Here is a 19,623-nt window from a genome sequence, read left to right as displayed (position 1 = left end):
TACTTATTAAATAATATTAAATAATAAATATTAAACAATTAAATAATAAAAATATTTAAAGTATAATATAAAAATCTTTTAATATTCCATTCTTCTCTCAAAGGACAGTCTTTTCACATGTCATGGTGTGAGCATCAGTATAGATAATAATTTTTAAAAATATACATTAGGTGCCAAAATAATTAAAGCGTAGAATTTCTTATGTTAGTTTTATTATGTGTAACATTTTCAAAACTTTATTCAGATTTATTTTTCAAACTTTGTTTTTGCCAGGTAATAGTCATATAATAACAAACATCAAATATAAAAAGGCCTGGCAACTCAATTATATTTATTAGTAGTCATAAATGAGCTGGAATGTGAAAGCATTTTTTTAAAAATTGAACTAAAAAATTACTTTGAAAAGCTATTCTCTAATCATTTCGTCTTTGTTTAGTACCTTTGTTATTCAATTAAATTGCTGTAGCTGCGTTTTTATAGTGCCGGGAAAGTATTAGGAAGTTGTATGTAAGGAATAAATCCAAAATATGTGTTTGTCTGATAGAAAAACATATGGTGTCAATACATTTTTTTTCTGATTTTAAGTTTCTTTCTGCGCATATATGTCAGTCAGTTATTCAGCAAATCATTAGAATGAGTAAGAAAATATGGTCATTTTGAAATTAGTTGGTGGAAAAAAAGCATGGAAAATGTTGGATTGTCCCTATTTTAGCTTGCTGCTCTACAATAATAAATATTTATTATTATTATTCTCCAGTTCATATTACAGAGTGACAGTACTGTAAACACAATTCCCTATAAGGCACAACCTTGTACTGGAGACATGTCAAAGAACTCTGGCAGTCTTAAAATGTTTAAAACATTGCAGTAGGGTTTTAACCAGTGATTTATTATTTTTGTGGTACTACAAATACCACTTAATACCACTTAAACCTTCTTCCAGTTGTCAGTCCTTCATTATGCTAGACCCTGCACAAATCTATAAAGGAAAGTACCTTTTCTGAAGTGTTTGTTCCATGATATTTTTCTGACAAAATAAAAAGATGAATTTATTTAAAGCGCACAGTCCGTGCTGCTTGGCACACTGTAGTGCATTCTAATCTGTTTGTCCTCTGAAAAAAATGTGAAAAAAAAATCAAATGGGAAAATACATTCAGATTAAGAAAATGCATTCAAATAATCTGTGTCTCTACATATTCATGGCTTCACATGGGAAACAGCAACAACATTTCAATTGAATCAGAAAGTTTGCTGTGCACTGGCTGGTTTAGATAACTGCAGAATCTTTACAGTCTTTCTTTTGATTATCTTTCTCTTCCCACATGTAAGATATTTTTAGGCACTCAGGAGATCTGTTCTTAACTATAAAACCATCAAAGAAATAGAAAAAAAAAGATAAATGAATGATGAAAACTGGAAATGAATTTATAGGTTTAGTCTGACTACCAAGCCCTGTGCCTTGATATATTGGCATGAGTTTATCCTCCCTGTGCTCCGTCAGCCATCAAAAAAGGACAGGGTCACTGTGGTGCAAATCACTGATCAGACTACTTGAGCTCAGGTGACATGCTGAGATGGAGTAATTTCTTATTTTCACTAACAAGAAAGGTATATATCTGGAATAATTCAGTTTTAGTATCATTGTCCTCAAGGCATTGGCAAAACTGTCTGCCTATGTACTTGGGTTTTAGGGAATGTTTATGTTGATAACTCAGCTGAAAATAATAAACTATGCAGTTTTTGACTGGTCAGCAATTATTCTCTACCAACAAGAGCTTATAAATATGTGAAGTCTTATCTATAACAATATTCTTTTAAGTTGACAAACACATTTAATGCAGAAAGCAGATATTGTGTATAACTGAGGCCCAAATTTTACCTAAATTCATCTTTAAAGAGAAAAATCCAATAGTTCATAGAATAAAATCATAGAACGGTTTGGATTAGAAGATATGTTTTCAACTCACTGGTTGCTCAGAGCCCCATGGCATGTGACTGTGAATGTTTCTAGGGATTGGGGTGTCTTCTACTACCTCTCTGGGAAACCAGTTTCAGTGTTTACCCACCCTTATTGTAAAAAAACTTTTCCTTATATCTAGTCTAAATTTAATCTGTTTAGTTTAAAACCATCACACCTTGTCCTAATGCAATGGCCTGTGCTAAAAAGTTTGTTCATCTTTCTTATAGGCCCCCTTTAGATAGTGAAAAGCTGCAATAAGGTTTACCTGAAGCCCTTTCTTCTCCAGGCTGAAGAACCCCAACACTCAGCCTGTCTTCATAGCAACAGTGCTCCAGCCCCCTGATCATTTTTCTGACTCTCATCTGGACACACTCAAACAGATTCATGTCCTTCCTGTGCTGGGAACCCCAGATCTGGCTGCAGCACTGCAGGTGGGGTCTCACCAGAGTTGAGGGACAGGATCACCTCCCTCACCCTGCTGGCTGTGCTGCTTTTGTATCCAGCTCAGGATACAACTGGCTTTCTGGGCTGCAAGCCCTCAGGTCTAGCTTTTGATCCTCCAGTGTCTCCAAGTCCTTCTCCTCAGGGCTGGTCTTAATCAGCCTGTGCTGATGCCAGCGGTCAGGTAGCAGCAATCCACGTGCAGCACCTTGCACTTGGACTAGTTGAACCTCTTGAGATGCTCAAGAGCTTGTATTTCTTTCTCTTGAGGTTCCCATGGGCCCAGTTCTTGAGCTTTTCCAGATCCCATCATTCAGGTGTGTCAACCACACTACTCAGCTTGGTGCCTTCTACAGACTTGCTGGGGACACAGCAAGTGTCCTTTGTCATTGATGAAGATGTTAAACAGTATTTGTATCTGCACAAACTCCTGAGGGACACCACTTGTCAAATGTCCATCAGGATACTGAGCCATGAACCCCTACCCTCTGGATGTGACCAACCAAATTCTAATCCATCAAAGAGTCCCCCCATCAAATCCTTATCTCTCCAATTTAGAGAGAAGGGTGTTGTTGGGACCATATCAAAGGTTTTACAGAAGTCCAGAGGGCATCTGTAGCTCTTGCCTTGTCCACTGATGCAGTCACTCCATCACAGAAGACCACTAAGTTGGTTAGGCAAGACTTGTCCAAGATGAAGCTGTGTTGCTGTCTTTAATCACCTCCCTGTCTTCCATTTGCCTTAGAATATTTTCTATGAAGTTTCCAGGCACAGATGTGAGCCTGACAGGGGTCCTATTGAATCAATAGTTATTTACCATAAAATATTCCCTCAGCATCTTCACATGCTTTAAATGCTTTTTCCTGTGTTTTCATTTTCAAGTCACTTTAAAGTTCAGAAAAATTACTCTAAATATTAACTAAATATGAGCTACATATGAACTGCTGCTTCTTGTCAGAGAAAAAAATCCAATTTTGTTGCAAATTTTACAGTAACACAGTGAGTTCTTGGTTTCCTTCTACTAGTTTCAGTTTACAAGTTCATTGCTAATTGAATGACATTTCTAATTGAATAGTAGTTGATGTAAAATTTGAGCACCTAATTTTGTTCCACGGATATGCTAATCCCCTGAGATCTTCCACAGAGGGGATTTTATTTTCTCTTTCTTTCAAGACACTGAAACAAGTAGTTGTGGCTTAAAAAGTTACTAAATGACCATGCTGCAATGACTTTCCATTGCACATTCTCAATTCATGACAAATGGGAAGGGATGAAAGCTACATTAACTATACAGTAGGTTATCAGAAGCCACATTATATAATACATTTGAAAATAGCTAAGAGGACCAAAAGGACAGTTGCTATGCCCCTGTTAAACTTTTCATTGTGATGGCTTTTAATGCAAATTTTTCATTTCTTCTAAACAAAACATGAAAGACTGGTTTAAAATCCAGATAATCTAATATCTATACTTTATTGGGGAAGCTCAGTCAAATTCCATTAAAGCAAGGCCCATCTTCTATTAGCGTTTCTCTCAACTATAGTGAATATACTACAAAAAACTTAACAAACGTAAAAGCAACAATTTACTTTGTCCATGCATGGTGAGGACAGATGGTATTTGTTTTATCATTGCACTCTGTATTACATTCCTGCAAGAAATTATTAGGTGAAATAAAAGGAGGTAGAAGCCTCCTTCCTCATGCTGCTCTTTTTCTTCTTCTTCCTTTTCTTCTTCTTCTTCCTCCACCTCCTCCTCCTCCAGACCAGCTGAGCAGGCACACAAAAATGATAGTGTGAACAAACAGAAGCTTTTCCTACCACTCAGTGTCCCTTAATTCACTGAAAGCACAGACCCACCTGCAAGGATACAACATGCAGTGGGACAAAAGCTTTTAAACCATGTTACCATTCTCTGCTAACCAATAGCTTTCAGTTTTGTCTGTTTTAAAGATAAGTTCCTGATTTTAGATTAAAGAATTAACCATGGCTTTTAATAGCTTCTTGAATTTTTCTCTGAACACTAAAGACCTGAGCAGATCATCTCAGTGCTTTGGCTGATTTGAGTTCTCATCACAGTGAACCATTAGGAGTTTTGAAGATATGTAATAAAAGGTGGGTGAACTGCTATAAAGAAATATTCAACCCTTGACTTAAAAAGGAAATTTCTAACTGGAAGATTGGAGTGCCACAGGCATACCTATCTTTAAAGATACAGGTGGAAGTTGGAACTGGAAATAGGGAGCAGTATTAGGGGATACATATTTCTATGGCAGATTCAGATTCTTTTGTAAGAGAAAATTTTCCCAATGTTGTCAAATAAATTTCCTTAAGAGCAGTAGCCAAAATAAATAGTTAAAGGGCATTCTGTTGTCAAAAATCAAGCTTACAGCTCTAAGATGATATTAATAAAAACCCAAATAATCTTGACAAGCAATATGTTGTCATGGGTGTTATTTAGAACTGAAAAGAAAAAACAAATGAGAATTTTCAGCATGTGAAAAGACACTTTCTGTTAATGTTCATTTTATGAATATGGATGTTTCAATGATCAGTAGTTTTATAAAATGGGCAGATATCACAAAGTTACTTAGATTGGTCAAAGGCGGGAAAGATTGAAGATTTCCAGGAGGAAATCTTCAGCAAAATGAAAAGGAGAGGATATACACTGCCAGATTAAATTCAGTTTTGACAGAGCATTTAAGAGGGAGTAGATCAAGACATTCAGAGAAAATAACAGCATTAGTGTGCAAAACTAGCAGTCTAAAGAAAATGCAGAATTTTTTTTCAATTTTCAGTAGCTATCACTTGCACCACTCTTTTCAATTGAGATTTTATGGCTTGGATTCATTTTACTTACTTTAAGCACCACAAAACTAGTAGTCTAAAGAAAATACAGATTTTTTTTTAAGTAGCTATCACTTGCAGCACTCTTTTCAATTGAGATTATATGGCTTGGATTCATTTTACTTACTTTAAGCATCACAAAATTTGCCAAAGTCACCCTAAGCTTCCTTTAAAATCAAGGGAGAGTACTGCTCAGGTAAGCAACTCATATCATCTCAGACATCTAAAATAAGGGCATGGATTGCCTTGTGGAAGTTCTGCCACTGGCTGTAAAGGCAGCCTAGTGACTAGCTCATGTTTCAATGATTCATGTCATCTAAAGCAAAGAACAGTGGTTTTTTGTGAGTCAGTAAAACCTGTGAACACAGAGAGGTTCACAGCTGAATGATCAAAAAAACAAAACAAAATAATAAAAAATAAATAAAGTATAATAATTAAAAATCAGATTGAGAGTTGGACTTATTAGAACAGATATTTGAGAACAGATTGTTAAAACGGACTGCATGTACATAATTGAAGAGTGAATACAAAGTGAAACTAGGCTGCTATCTCTGTTTAATCTTGCTCACAGGAAAAAAAACAAAGATTCCTAACCCTATTTTAGCACATTTAATTCTGAATAAGCATGAAGTCAAGGTCCTACAAGGTACAAAACAGAAATAAGTAGATGTGTGTCTACATGGTAAATGCAGCTAGCTATAATATTATATGAAAAAATGAAGAGGTGTAAACCATATTTCCATGCATAAATCAACTTTTAACAACCTGTTATCTCTCAACTTTAAAATGGCTGCTGTGACACTGGTACTCTGATGAGTAATCTGATTTAGTATAGTAATTAACATTTCATTTAACACTTGAAACTGAGCTGCTTATGTAAGTTTTATAAACATTGGCAGGAAACAAAGTCTGATTTCTGCCTTCTCAGACAGTCTAGGATGCCATATGGCAGAAGATGTTCTGAAAATGTCCATTGCCTCCTTTCTTTGCATACCTTATTGTTACAACTTCAATCTCCCATTCCATGAAATTTTAGGAAAACACAAAAGAATCCTGCAGGCATATGGAGTGTATCTTAAAAATTTCCAGTCCTAGCTAGAAACACTTAGAAATGTTTGTGACCAAAGGAGCTTTCAGAAAATGTACCTACTCTAGCTATAAGACATGAGCAAATGTGCACATGCTGAGCTTTGGGAATGCTAGAAAATAAGCAAGCTGGATTGCTGTCTATTATTGTGGGTTCATTCACCTTATCCCAGGGTAAGACTTTCATACCTTGTAAATTGTAAATCCTGTTTATACTTTCTAGACACTTGTTCACATTATATGATTTGTTTACTTATCTGAATGGCATCTGCCTTAGTCTGCTTATCTTTTTTGTAATAGAATTAGTGATGTGTGTCTTCAATGCAGCACTAGATCCTCTGAGTCATATATCAAAAATGTCATGCTGGCCTAGCATATACCAAGAGACTGAATTTATTTAAAATTTGGAAAGGGTCTTTTTTTCAAATATGTTAAAGAAAACAGAAAAAAAGGCACAACCTTGATATTAACTTGTACAAATGTATAAAGAAAATGTCTAAAATTTTCAGCCAGGAAACAAGAATTTCAATAAATGTATACACAGATACTCAGAATTCATTTGTAATTAAATTACTTCTTGTTCTGAGTCTGTGTAGTGCTAAAGCACAGTGTGGATTTTAAAATGGGGATTTATAGTTAACAAAAGTTCGGCTGTTAATATTTCAACATCTTCTCTTAATAGAAAGAAAGTTGCACCTATCACACAAATAAAAATTCAGATCCTATAGAGTGGCCCCAAAAAAGCCCTTCAGATTTTTCTCCTGTTTCCATCAAGTTATTCCAGAGTACCCCATGTTTTCACAAAGGAAAGTTTCACCTTTAAGCAACTGTGTGAATTGTACTTGTTACTTTAAGAAGGCAAACAGGAATCACTCTTTGTAGTGTGTCATACTTCATATGTAAATATGTAAACATTGTCAAGGAATCATCCGGGGAATAGGCCAGGTGAGAAAACAGTCCTCACAGGCAGAATTCATGCTTTTCTTCTTGTCCTGTGGTGCACAGTTGGTCACACTCTTGTTCTTGGATTGCAAACATGGTGGTCAGAGAAGTTCCATCTTCTGCCACATATTCTATTCATTCATGACTTTGGCTCCTGGTTCTCATGCTTTGTTTTGCACTCGGATGTATCCCGTCAGTCTTTCCTGCCCCAAACCTCTATGCTGTTGATTGAGCAGATGCTCTACTTATGTGAAAGGAATACCTATCACTTTTTTTTTTTCAGTTCTCAAAAAATCCTTCAAGTCCTAGGATTTACACACTGCCAGTATCACTCTTCTGTTTTTGTATTTGTTACTTGCTCAAACCATATGTAATAATCCATAGCTAAAGGCTTCCAGAAGAGAAAAAATAGATAAAAGAATAGGGAGACCACAGAGAAAGGTCAATTGCAAAATTTTATACTCTTAATACTTCTGCTCTATATATATTCATATAATTTCCTTTGCAGCAGTCTCAGCAATTCCTTGATCAGATCAATATGTTGGCTTTCAGAAGATTCAAGCTTTCTCCACTGATTAAAGGGGAAAGACTTCATGCACACTTTGAAGGTCTAGCTCATTGCAGCATCTGACTTAATGCCTGACGTAAATGCTCAAGAGCTCGTATTTCTTTCTCAGTGTAAAATAAGCTTATTAAATGATTCACATTCCCTGAAAACTTGCTGTGAACAGTGCATAAAAGAGTAGATTGTTTCACTCTTTTCTAAACCTGCATACTCAATGATCCTGAGAAAATACAACTCTGTTACTTAAGATTGAAAATTACAAATATGAAGAGAATGTCTATATGAATCTTTATCAGTCTTCACAAATTTGGATAAAAACCTAACTTGATTCCCTAGCTATACTCTTAGAAATAGTCATAATTCTGTAGTTAGTTTTGAGTATATAGTTTATTAAGTAACCTTAAAGATAAGGCTAAATAAATTAACCATTCGGTATTTTTAAATGGGTGCTATGGAAACCAGAATAATTGAAAGTGTTTCTCTTCTCTACCTTATATTAAGTGGAGTAAAACATTCTAAACAAATGGAAGCTATGAAAAATGCTGACATACATGCTCTTGTCTCATTAAAAAAATGTCTCTAACTGAAACAGAAAATAGCATCTACAGCCCATTTGTGGAAATTCCTTTTTAAAGTATTTATGTATCTCATATTGTTGTTGTATCATTTCTAAATTTCTGCCTCTGTAAACTCCTTTCTGAATCATTCTGTTTCTTCAAATGAGCAATTAAAACCTGATGTTTTCTAAAGAAATCAATTTGTATGACAGGCCATTTTTTAACTGTTGCATTTAACTATTGACCTGAGAAATTAAATACCTGACCTTTTTCACTCCTTTGCCTCAACCAAGTGGACCTTTAGGTGACTTCCAACAATTTCCAGGTAGAATGAGGCTTAAAGGAAAAAATTGAAGAAATTGAAAGAAATTAAGCATCCATGGTGGTAATTTTACATTAATGCAGTAATGGAGTCAATGCATACCCCAGAGAGTTCATTTCATAGTAAGGTAGTGCCAAGTGGCAGCAATCATGTTCAGTGAAGTGTACTGTCAAGATATTCCAAACCATACAGTCCTTCCTTAAACAGGAGTACCACAGTCTAGTAACAAGATGCAATTCTGCATGGATTAATGACTCATTCTGAGATTTCTTGGCCCTGAAAGAGTTACCACAAGAGTGTCCAGCCATCATCTGGTAGTACATCAGCTAGAGATGGTGTGGCTAAGTACTGCAAATAGCAAAGTTCAGGCCCAGTTTTAATGATTTCTACAGCATTTTGTTACTCATTCACTACTGAAAATGAAAGAAGGAAAATTAAATAGAATTAAAGTAAACCCGCCAAAATTGTAAGTCAGTTAAAATAGGAGTAAAGCAGCTATTAGCTCTGCCTAATACTTGCACTGTGTCAGAAACAGGTCTATTACCAAAAGCTCCATTGTGAATATGGAGTTAACATGGTTTATAGCAAGCTAATAATATGGCATACTGCCAAAGCTCTTTTTCATTTTCTGGCCTTTCAAGGGCAAGGAAAGAAAAAACACAAAACCCCAAACAAATAAAGAATAAAACTACAACACCACCCTCCCCCCTCCCCCCCCAAAAAAAAGTTAAACGCCCCCCAATAGAAACAGCAACAAAAAAAATCTAAACTGGCAAAAAGCAAACAAAAAATCAACCAACCAAGCAATAAAACAGAAAAAGGAGGGGAAAAACTTCCATCCATAATATTAGACAAATCAACCTGCTGTATTGAAAAAGTATTATTTCCTAGATGGTGACTGTAGATTTTAATTCCAAATAGTGGTAAAGATCTGCCTTTTTCAAACTGCATAGCCTGAAGGTAGCATAACAATTGAGGTAACAAACTCGAGAAAAATATTTCATTTTTCAAGTCAGTTTTGTGAGGGTATTAGAGGACTAATAATATCAAAGAAAAGCATTTTTATGGTAATAATTATTTTGGCAGTGAGACTGTCAGATATTGAGGTCAAGCTTCAAAGCCACGTAAACATATGCACATATAATTCTGAGTAATTGTGTTTCTGTAAGTGTATTTTTTTATTTCTTTTTTTAATATGGAGAGTTGGACTTCAGTATATAGACCTAAGATACTGCATATATCTCTGCCATTCTGTTAAGGTCAGATTGTATAATGCCAACAGGGCTAAATGTCAGTAAGATCAATTGAAAGCATCCCAAAGGGTCCATGTACTGGGTGGGCAAAAATCACATTCTAATGTATATTTTGTGCTTTGTGATTTCTGAACCTGTGAGTTCATCTGTTTTGCAGTGTAAGTTTTTCTTTCCCTTGACTTTTAGGACCCCATTTGTTGCTGTCTATGAAGGCAGAGATAAAGAATCTTTGATAAGATTTGTTATAAAAATCAGAGGTTCATTCTACTACAGATTAATATACCTTTTGAGTTTTGGGATTCTTTCCATGCTCTAAGTCTCCATTACAGTGGGAAGGAGACAGAGAAAGAACTTTTCCTCACTCAAAATATGTGGTACAGCTCTGTGGCCTGCAGTGATTTAATGGCACTAGATGCATGTGCAAATACTTAAATTTACAGCACTGGTGCCAAATAGCTTGATATTGTTGTGATTGCTTTTCTTTTTTTTTGTTTAAACAAACACTCTCTACAGTCATGAAGACATGTAATCAGCCCTAGGCAGCATTATTCTGTAAATCTTCTACTAATATAGGTTGGGAAATGGCCTTCTAGAAGAGATATTTGATCTCATTGCTTGAATGATTTTTCATATAATCTGTGGTTCAATGCTTATGCTGTTATTTAATGACTATTATTTTGTGGATTTTTTTCCTAACATATAAGATGTTCCACTTACGTCCAGTTACTTTAATTATTAGCAGGGTTAGTGATATGCTGTGTTTTTGTAACACATTGCTAGTAAAATCTTATGGCCTCGTGCTGTGTACTGTCACTCAGTAGTCAAGTATTTTGAAATGAGATCGATTTCAAGAACACCTATGGGAAAACAGTATATTGGTACAGTCACTTCTCCAGAAAATCCTGTCTGGGGTCCTGTTGTAGAGGAGCATAACTAGAATGTGAGCTGATATCAAAGGCAAGTACTTAGAAACCCATCCATATGTGTATGAATTGTGTCCCTTGGTGAAACATATTTCTTCTATATTGGCACCAAAATCTCACCTCCAATAAGGCAGAGGAATGAAAAGAGACTGGCCTGCCCAAGGGGAAGGAACTGTGGGACAGTCATCAGGATGACTGGATCTTCAGGGATTTGCAGGCAGCTGCATCTGCACACACAAAACTTCTCCTGTTTGTGAGTGAAACATTTATCAAAAATATAGCAAGCTTATCCCCTCCTTTCTCATTTTAACCTCAAGGGAATAGAATATGTTCATAAAGATTAAAGGGAATGTCTCGTTTTGCCATTAGGTATCTTAGATTGTTCATTGCAGAAGCATGGAATGAATGTTTTCAATGCTCATTTAGCTTTGAAAATTGCATCACTATCTAGGCAATGAAAAATAATGGTCTCCATTCACAGTCAACAATGCACAAAGAAAAGTTAATTTCAGCAAAATGAATGCCATTTAGCATTGCCAAATTGAACTTATACCTGTTTCTTGGATTAATAGTTCCACTACTGGAAGACATGGCTGGTGATTTTATACTGCATCATCTATTTTACATTTGTGGTTGTACTTAGAAATAATTTTCAGAAGTTAAAATTATACATACCCAAAACTCTTGTAAAGCTAAGTCACAGAGACTGCATGTCAACAGGGCAAGACATTCAAATGTGGGACAACTTCTTCTACTTGGGGTATTCAACAGCAAAGCTCAGAGGATTTTGAAGTGTTTATATATATACTGTTTTTAATTTCATTTGACAAGATATTAGATGTAGTTTGCTGACTGTATGTGTTGGTTCTTTTAATGTATTTAAAGAATGCATTCAAGAATTTTCTTTCAAAGATGGGGTGTAAGAATTTGATTATTCTTGTTTCTTGTAGGCATTTCTTAGAATATTTTTCTAAGTTCATAATTTTGCTATTCTTTAAATTCTCTAACAGCATATTTACTCATGAGCTTTTTATACATGGTTTGACAGAGTCTCTCTCTAGAGAGCTACATGCACATTTTCAATAGGTTTTTTCCCTGTAGACACATTTTTTTATTGATACCACTAGGGCTGTATCCAAATTTTTACCTGTCACTCAGCATTAATCTGCACTGTCAGTGGTTTTAGAAAAGTTTAAAGACTTTCCTAGCTATACCTGGATGTGAAATGAGATTGTTCAACCTGAACCTTTTCTCTTTTTTTTTTTTTTGTTTGTTTGTTTGATTTTTAATTTTTTTTATTTTTATTTAGTGCTTCATAGAAATATAACTAGACCATCCACTAAAAAACTTAAAGTTATGTTACCTCACAGCTGTGTTAGACAATTATCATAGGCTGTCTGACTAGAAGCTAGAAATTGTTAAATTGCCAAAATGCTTTTTTTTTTTCTTCTCAGTATTTGAACATCTTGATGGTACAGACCATTAGGACTTAATATTGTTGTTTGAATCTTTCATGTTGAAATAGTTTCATTTATTAGAAGTATATAAACAGGAAGATTTTTTTTCATTAAGATCTATTCTATAATATAGGGAAGTTTGGACTAAAGGAGAAAATTATTCTGTAGTTGGTGGCTAGGATTTTCCCAGGAATGTAAGAAAAACAAAGTCAAGTTACTATTCAAGTGACTTTTCTTTGTTCTCATTTGGACCCATGTTGAATTGATCTGTTGCAGAAAGAGCTAAAAGTGAAAAAAGGCATAATATAAAAATTCTATAAAGATAACCTAAATGTAGTGCATCATTATTAAAAAGCCCAAGGATTTGCTTATTAAAACATACTTGCAAATTTTATTTAAAGGCTTCCATTCCTTCCTTATCCTATCTTGTGTATAATTCCCAATATTTTATACCCCTGTTGAATAATAAACTTGTTTATTCCTATTAATGTACTTAAATGAGCTGCTTCACTTTACTGATTTTACTTTTGTCACATCTACTAAGTTCTGATCAGCTCTATTTTTAATGTGTATAGAACCACAGAAAGGTTGATGTTGGAAAAGACCTGTAAGATCATTGAGTCCAACCATTAATATAACATAACCGTGTTCACCACTAAACTATGTCTTCTAGTGCCACATCTACACATATTTAACTAAGTCCAGAGATGGGGACTTCACCACTTCCCTGGGCAGAATCTTCCAGTGTTTCAGAACCCTTTCATTCATTTTTTTTTTCCTACTGTCTAACCTAAACATCCCCTGGCATAACTTGAAGCCATCTCCCCTTGTCTTACAACCACTTACTTAGGAGTTGATAATGACTCCCACCTGGCAGTTGTAAAGAGTGATAAAGTCCCCCCCAAGCCTCCTGTTCTCCAGGCTAAACCCCTCAGCCACTCCTCATAAGCAGTGTCCTCCAGACCCTTCACCATCTCCTCTGCCCTTCTCTGGACTTACTCCAGCACCTCAATGTTCTTCCTGCAGTGAGGGGCCCAGAGCTGGACACAGCACTCAAGGTGCAGCCCCACCAGTGCCAAGTACAGAAGGACAGTCACTTCCTGGTCCTGCTGGCGACACTATTGCTGATACAGGCCAGGATGCCATTGGCTTTCTTGGCCACCTGGGCACACTCTGGCTCACGTTCAGCCGCTGTTGTGCAGCACCCCAAGGTAATTTTCCACCAGTCAGGTTTTGAGCCACTCTGCCCCAGCCTGTAGCACTGCATGGGATTGTTGTGACCCAAGTACAGGACTTTGCACTTCGTCTTATTGAACCTCATACAATTTTAATCTGCCCATCAGTCTGCATTGACCAGATCCCTCTGCAGAGCTTTCCTACTCTCCAGCTGCGAGCAGCCACACCCAACTCAGTATCATCTGTAAACTGGCTGAAGGTGCACTCAATTCCCTCACCCAGATCATGGATAAAGACATTAAACAGGATTCACCCCAGTGCTGAGCCCTAGAGAACTCCCCTAGTGACTTGGCTGCTGCCTGGATGTGACTTCATTCACCACCACTCTCTGGGCTTGGCCACTCAGACAGTTCTTAACCCAGTGAAAAGTGCCCCTGTCCCAGCCATGGGCTGCCAGCTTCTCTAGGACAGTGCCAAAGGCTTTACTAAAGTCTAGATAGACAACATCCACAGCCTTTCCCTCATCCACTAAGCATAGAAGCTAACCAGATCAGTCAAGCGGAACCTGGTTTTCCTCAACCCATTCTGGTTTGGCCTGATCCCCTTGTTGTCCAGCACACACCACATGTTGGCACTCAAAAGGATCTGCTCAATCAAGACCTTACCTGGTGTGGAGGTCAAGCTGATAGGCCTGTAGTTCTCTGGATCCTCTTTCCAAACCCTCTTGCAGATGTGACTGTTTGTGTAAGTTTTGGGGTAAAAATTATTCTGTGTCCAATTCATTTCTTTCTCCAAGAACTGGAACCAGTATGTTGTCTCAGCACATGCACTGAATAATGACTTTGAGCACCTTTTGAAAATAGTTCTTTGCAATGCAAATACCCCTTTGCAATAAACTTAATGTAACTGTAGAACACATTTTTAAATCATAGAGATTTCATTAATAACCACAATTTACATCAGGATTGGTCCAGATTATGCTGACCACATCTGTGCTTCTGAAAAAAGGGACTGCTTTGAAATATTATCAAATAACTGAGCATCCTTACACTGACCACTAACTTTGTTCATTTTTTGTTCAGATTGAAATTTTATTATGAGTGTTTGCCACTAGAGTGCAGTCATTTTAGTTTCCAATAAAGCACCATTTAGATGTTTTGGGATTAGGGACAGAAAACCCATTTAGTTCATAAAAAATATTCCATAAAAGCAAAAGCACTGAAAAAAACAACACAGAGCAAAGACAGGAAAATAAATAAAGGGGGAAAAAAAGCAATTTTCTTTCCAGGATCCTGTAAAATACTCTTTTTTGGGTAACAATGCTATAATCAGGATATGGTGGGGAAGAAGGATCATATATAAACTGCATGTTTTGATTGTCCAGTTCTCCAGGGTATGATTCGTAGTAGGAAAGCCATCTTGACTACAGATTATAATAGAAATACTTTTGGAAGGCAAGAAATCTTTTGGTTTTTTCTGTCTATCTATTAGATCTAGCTGTGGAGATAATTACAATTACCCCAAATAAGGTATGGCAGTAACAGCAGAACTGGACTCAAGTGTAGAATACTTGAGACTGAATAATATTGCAAGACTGAATGTATATATTATTTTAAAAAAACAATTTGCAAACATTTTCACTAAATTTATAGTTTCTCTGGTATATACATTCAGTCATTCTTTTTTAGGACTTTCAGGTACAGAAAATTAGTTGTAGCCATTTTGTTGTATTGGTGGGTTGCAAAAACTGTTAAATCAATAGAAAACAAAAAAAGAATTCCATCCCTGCTTCTTATTTCCATATTTCATGTTCATGATATTGCTTTTAAAAAAAATTCATCATGATTTTTTTGTGTAATAACATGCACAAACTCATCCTTTCCACTTTAGATCATAGGTATAATTGTGTTTTCTGGAATATTGCACAATGTAGAATCACATTTTAACTTTACAGAGCTTCTACCTACAGGCAATATTTCCAGAAAATAAGGGATAGTTCACTGAAGCAGTATAATTTCAGTTTGGGGGACTCCTATTCTGAATACATATTTCAAAAACATACTGCAATGAACAGCATAAGAAGAAAGAACAATAGCAATAAACCCCACACTTGGATTGAAATAACTGTAACAGAAAATAGGTTGTGGGTAGGATATAGTGCCAAAGAGAGAGCAGAGTCTCATCAGGTGCTTGTGCAAGTGTCATGGAGCCAGGCACAATGGTGGCTCCTTACGACTGTATCTGTCACACCTTAGGAAAATCTGAGATGTTTTCTTAAGTAATTTCTACACCTTAACTGTCCAAAGTGGTCATCTAAAAGTGGGGGGAACATGTCCAAAGTGCATGTAAAAGTAAAACCAAAGGCACGCTAAGGGCATCTGAAAATTTGGTCTGAGTCCAAATAGACTTTTTTTAAGATGTAGAAGCCTCTCTGCTGCAGGTATAATGTTATGTTATATCTTGAGTTGATTATTTTGAATATATTCTATGTTTAATTTTGGCATTGAGCTCAGTAATAATGTGTGTTTTATGGATTCATCAGTACAAGTAAGGGTTAATCCAGTATTCCTATATGCAGTTTAAACTCACTGTGCATCAAAATTCAGATGATTTTTTAAAACCCTGAGAAGGCAACACAAGCAACCCTGATTAGGCATCTCTGTCTTTCTCTGTCAACTGCACTCAAAATGAATGAAAATGTAAGACACCTGAATTCTGACAAAGGAAACAGTAATGGTATAACATATGACTTAGCTGACTAGTTGACTGTTTCCATTTCTTTCTTAGATGCTTGGATCTTTTTTGATTCCTTCTCCCACAACTCTGATAAACAAGAAAAGCCTCTCATCTGTGGGGAGTGGGAGGGAAAAAGCGGGGGATGCTGGAGATGGGATGACCAGAATTAGGTAACAAGAGCTGAGCACAAGGTCCACATGCCATAGTGATTCATGTGATTGCGTTATAACAGCTCATAATAACCAAGCTCTGTCATTCTTTATAGGCCAAATTTTCTAGTTAGATCTTTTTTAAAGCATCTCCTTGTTGTGCGGTTGTTTTATTGAAATGACCATAATAACACTGAGATATTTCTCCCGAGTTATTAAAGCTAATTTAGAATTCAAAAATGTGAACACGTAAATCAAACTCAGTCTAATTAGTATTACTTACTACTTAGATTGGATAGTGTCTATATGTCCCAGTGAGGTACTGGGTTTTGTTCTGCCATGCATGATGTAAACAATCTAAATAAAGCATGTGTGCATTATCCTGAAAATTATATTTCACAGTGCCCCAGTACAACCTTTTACAATCCCTTGAGCACATCTTAATCCAGTTTATGTCCTCCATGGAGAATATTCAAGATGAATTAGACATGCCTCCAGAATACAAAGACCTAGTTATGAGCTCCTGTGAGGTAGGTTAAAATCATGGCCTCAACATAAAACTGAGGCACAGGAGATCTCTGTTTCTAATAGTTCTGTTTCATATTTTCTGTGTGACTCTGCTCAAGTCTATCTAGAAGGCATTCAGTGTTCCAGCAGTTGCTTATTAGCTGCTGGGTTCAGGGAGAAGCAAGAGTAGGCTGCTCTGTGAGAGAAAACAGGAGACAGCAGGGTGTACACACTGGCCTCACTGGCAAAGACCAGGTCCCACAGCATCCAAACAAGAAGAGCAGAGAACGTCTGTGATGGTAGCCAGACCCAGCTAATATTCCACATCAGCTGGCAAGTCCATAATGATGAGGCAGATCTGACATCAAGCCAAGAAGTCAAATCAAAGCATCAGGGTCAGGATCTGGTCCAGTGGTCCTCAGGAAAGCCCATAGTGGTAAGGTAGGTCCAAGGTCATTAAATCTTGACAATGGAATCCTCAGGGCAAGGTTCAGAAAACCAAAATACATAGTCATGCACAGCCACAGCAGATTCAGCTTAAGTACAGCTCCTGAGTGAAGAGGCTGTGGGGCCCCATTTCTCACAGCCTTTTCACTGTAGTCTGATCTAAGCCACAAAGTTGCATAGGTTCACAGCTGATTTTGAGTACCTGCAGCTTAAGCTGTAGAGGTGGGTGGGTGGGTGTGGGAGTGTGGGTGTGTGTGGGTGTGTGTGTGTGGGTAATGGGGATATGCTGGTACTGACAGCTTGAGCATCACGTTGAATGGCAAACTCAGAATGGTAGATATCCACTAGAGAATTAGTCTGATGCTGGCCAGGAAATGCTAAGCTTGTGACTAAATTCTGTGTCCTAAATTACCAGTGTCAAGAATTTACTAAAGCACTAATTTGAGACATCACACAGTTATCTGGGATTAATTAAACAAACCTGCCTTCCTTCTGAACCCTTGATTTATATATTATGCCAGTGGTCAAATGAATATTCAAAACGGGAGTTGGTCTTCCTTTCCTCCTGGATATGTTTTGATGGTAATAGCCTTGAATCCTAATGGATATTCTCATCCAAGGTAAGAAAGGTATGGTTTGTAATGCCTTCAGATGGGGGCCCTGTGTTCAGAGGGGGACCTAATTGCATGCAGATCTTTCTACTTCAAGTGCTCAAAACATAAACTCAGTATTCTAACAAGCAATGTTAGACCAGTAAGTCTTTCTCTGACTTGGCCAGATTTTAAAATAGAAAGCAATGGCAGATGCATATAAAGAGGGGACTAATTTGGTTAGTAAACATACCTAAAGTCTTGAGCTTTTTGAAGATCTTATCTGTCTAATTTCTCAACCTTAATGGAGCTGAAGTGTAAAGAAAGCACTGTCTTCTGCTTCTGGAAAGAAAAATGGAGAAACTTATACATTCCTGGTGGACTGCTGTAAAAACAGGAGCCAGCTGCAAGCATTTCCTCCATATCCACTGTTTTGCAGGATACGGCTTTTAATCGATCTTTCCTGTTCAGGATTCACTAGCTGCTTTCATACTAGTAATCTCTGTATTTCTATGCCAGACTAATTTACAGTTCTCTCATTTTAATTTTGTTGTAGTATTATCTGAAAGTTCTTCACAATGACATTCTGTATGATTATGAAAAAGCTGTTCAACAATGAAATATAGTAGAAATCTTGTTTTAGTTTCCTACAAAAAGCTGTGATTAGAAACATATATTGATTCCCATTATTTATTTTTTCCCCTCTGTGTGTGGCTTTTCTACATCAAATTTTCTATCTCAATGCCTGTGAATTTACTTCTTGCATCATCTCTCAATGTCCTGAATAACTTAGTTCACATATTTATAGATTTCTGAATGATAGGTTTAGTTATAATTTCCTTAGAGGTATAGCCATCTCTTCTTTGCTTCAGTTTACTGCTTTTGGGAAGCAATCATTCTACTCTGCTCTACATCACCCCAAGCTATGTAATGTCCATATAATATTTTTTTCAATTCTCTGCTAATGATTTTCATATCTGCTTGCCTCCTTACTGATCTCTTGTCCTGTTAAGTCCTCCCCATCTTTCTTTAATGGTTTTTATAGGATATCTAACCATGAGTAAGCTTGATAAATAAACATGTAAATGGTCTCTCAGTCTCAGCTTTTCTTCTTTCTCTCTTCTCTGCTTCATCATCATTTCCATCTTCTGAGCTCACTACCTTAACATTGCCTTCAGTCTCACTGTCTTTGCTCTTGTTATCAGCTAGAATCATCAGCACAGGCACTTTATCAAGTCACCTTAGTGACTGAAAAATGCTTAGCTTCTGCACCTTACCTGCCCAGTCAATCAAATATTGTGTTGTAAGTGACCTTGCCCCCTCAATATTGCCCATGGTTTTTCAACTTTATGTCTGTAAATTAAAACTCATGCACTTAAATGCCAGTTCATTCTGTCTCCTGCATCAGTCTTCATCTTCTGTCTTGCTTTATGCTGAGTCTTTCTTTTCCTTAAGAAGTATTTTATGACCAGGCAGGAGAGGCTGCCTGAGACCATAGTTTTAGTAGCATGAATGCACAGTAATACTAAGAGGAATGAAAACAAATAAAGCTCCTTCAGAAACAGAGTACCTTTGATGTGGCTCTGGGTCTATTTGGCTACTCATATCTTCATCTTCTTCAAAATAATGCCCGGAAGGTGGAGTTGTCTTCTAATTAATGAAGTAC

General features: G+C 36.6%; 1 protein-coding gene across 1 annotated transcript in view; it reads left to right on the top strand.

Moving 5' to 3' along the window:
- Positions 1-19,623, top strand: part of ADGRB3 (adhesion G protein-coupled receptor B3) — a 452,974-nt gene that overhangs the window by 234,116 nt on the left and 199,235 nt on the right. The window lies entirely within an intron of this gene.

This window comes from Vidua macroura, chromosome 3 (assembly GCF_024509145.1).
Source record: "Vidua macroura isolate BioBank_ID:100142 chromosome 3, ASM2450914v1, whole genome shotgun sequence".
Lineage (NCBI taxonomy): Eukaryota > Metazoa > Chordata > Aves > Passeriformes > Viduidae > Vidua > Vidua macroura.
The sequence above is the reverse complement of the archived record's forward strand: the minus strand, read 5'-3'. Positions and strand labels throughout refer to the sequence as shown.